Here is a 2,860-nt window from a genome sequence, read left to right on the forward strand (position 1 = left end):
CTTTACCATTCCGACGCAACCTTGGACATATTTAAGCATGGACTTCGTGCTTGTTTTACCGAGAACACAGCTAGGACATGCTTTTATTTTCGTGGTGGTGGATCGTTTTTCAAAGATGGTTCATTTCATTCCTTGCAAGAAAACAACCGATACATCACAGGCAGCTGCTTTGTTCTTTCACGAGGTGTATAAGCTTCATGGTCTTCCTTTGTCAATTGTATCAGATCATGATTCTCGCTTTTTAGTCCTTTTTGGCGTTCTTTGTGGCGACTTCTGCATACCAGCCTAGACATGAGCTCGGCTTATCATCCTCAAACGGATGGTCAAACCAAAGTGACTAATCGAGCCTTAGGAGATTTGCTGCGATGTTTGGTTGGTGATAATATTCGCACATGGGATAAGGTTCTTTGTCAAGCTGAGTTTGCCGATAATCATATGGTGAATCGTAGTACAGGTTTTAGTCCTTTTTGTGTGGTCTATGGCATTGTTCTGCGCGGACCTGTTGACTCAATCGTGTTGCCTGATCATTCTCGATTTCATGGTTGTGCTTGTGATGTTGTCAAAGAGTTCACGTCCCTGCATCAACAAGTGAAGGAAAATTTGGAGTGTTCTACGGTTAAGTATAAAGCTGTGGTGGATGCAAAGTGACGGAAGGTCCAGTTTATGATTGAGAATTTGGTTTGAGCAGTCTTAACTAAGAATTTATTTTCACAAGGAGATTATAACAAGCTCAAGGCTCGGAAGATTGGTCCCTTAGAGATCATTGAGAAGATTAACAATAATGCTTACAGACTTCGTCGTCCTGCTCACATGAATACGGCATATGTTTTTAATGTGAAGCATTTGGTTCCTTATTTGGATGGTGATGATGATTCCAATTCGAGGACGAATTTTTCCTCACCCTAGGCGACCTGATGCAGCGCGTCATTAGTTATTTTACTTGTGTTTTACGTTCTTCATTTTCCTATCACTTAATTAATTTCCTATTTATTTTAATTCCTAAACTCCACTTTGTTCAACGTACCAGCTTTGTGCTTAATGACGAAAGTAAATTGCTGCAAATAAGCAAACCAAGAAGCATGCCACGCTGAGACCTTGTCTTGTGACCCAGATGTTTCAATGTGTCATAATCCGTGTAGAGAACAAACTCTTGGTGAAATAGATAGTGTCTCCAATGTTTGATCCCTTGAACCACCACATATAACTCAACATCATAAGTACTATAACGGCCTCTAGAACCTGCAATCTTCTCGCTAAAAAATGCTACGGGTTTACCTTCTTGACTTAACACAACACCAATGCCAAGCATAGAAGCATCACAATGTAGTTTCGAACGCCACTGAAAAATTCGGTAAAACCAAACTGGTGCTGAGGAAAGCTTTGTTTTGATGATCTGAAAAGCTGCATCTGCTTCAGGAGTCTAGACAAAAGGTGTCACTTTAATGCAGTCAGTAATAGGAGAAAAAATGCTACTAAATTGGTGCACAAACCACCGATAGAAGGATGCTAAGCCATGGAAGCTTCGCACATCAGTGACTGAATGAGGAGTAGGCCAAGATTGATTGCTGCAACCTAAGCGGGATTCACCTCTAAGTCTCGAGAAGAAATAATATATCCCAAGAAAAGGACCTGAGAAACACCAAACACACATTTCTTTGTCGCTCCAAATAATTTTTCATGCGCAAAACTCCCATCAATAAGGATTAAATCAAAATACACCACCACAAAACGCCCAATAAAACAGTCTCAGTGCTTGATTCATCATCACACGCATAGATGTACTGGGTGTATTAAACAGCCCAAAAGGTATAACAAGCCACTCAAATAACCCATCTCAAGTCTTATATGCTGTTTTCCACTCATCACTAGACCAAATCCGAATTTGGTGATAGCCGCTTTTAAGGTCCAACTTGGTAAAAATAGAAGCTGTACCAATCTGATCAAGAAGAGCATCTAATCGAGGAATAAGAAAACAATACCTCATAGAAATCTTGTTAATAGCTTGACTATCAACGCACATACGCCAAGTGTCATCTTTCTTAGGAATGAGTAGAGCTGGCAATGCAGATGGACTCAAACTCTGCCGTGCATAACCCTTAACAAGCAGATCTTCAACTTGACAACAAAGCTCATCGTGTTCCTGCGGACTCATTCGATAATGAGGTCGATTTGGTAAAACTGCATTAGGGACCAGATCAATACAATGCTGTATGTCACAATATGGAGGAAGACCAGCCGGTAATTCAAGAGGAAACACATCACGAAATTCATCAAGAAGCAGACGAAACTCAGGAGGTGCTTCACTGACAAAATCAGACTCACTGGGAGCAGGAACTAAAGCATACATAACATCTGCATTACGAGCTTCGTCCACAAAGTCAGACTTAGACAAAAGTAAAACCGAACTGTCATTGAGTGGAGCTGAAGAAGGAGAGACAAAGTCTGTACTAGACACCACCGGATCCCCTGTTTCCTGAGTTGGTAGCAACACGATCTGTTTACCTTCATAAAGAAAACTATATGTGTTAGCAAAGACATCATGTGTTGTTCAACGATCGTATTGCCAAGGACATCCCAATAAGATATGGCAAGCGTCTATTGGTATAACATCGCAACAAATCAAATCCCTATAGCTTGCACCAATGGAGAATGGAACACGACAACGTTTACTAATTTGCAACTCTGTGTTTGTGTTGATCCATACGAGTTTGTGAGGTGCAGGATGAGGCTCCGTAAATAGTGCTAACTTCGAGACAGCTTCCTCTGAGATAACATTAGCATAACTTTCAGAATCAACAATAAGACGACATACTTTTCCTCTAATCGTACAGGTAGTACAAACCAAATTCGTTTGAAGCCA

Source organism: Eutrema salsugineum, unplaced genomic scaffold (genome assembly GCF_000478725.1).
Source record: "Eutrema salsugineum unplaced genomic scaffold, Eutsalg1_0 scaffold_6, whole genome shotgun sequence".
NCBI classification, from domain to species: Eukaryota; Viridiplantae; Streptophyta; class Magnoliopsida; order Brassicales; family Brassicaceae; genus Eutrema; species Eutrema salsugineum.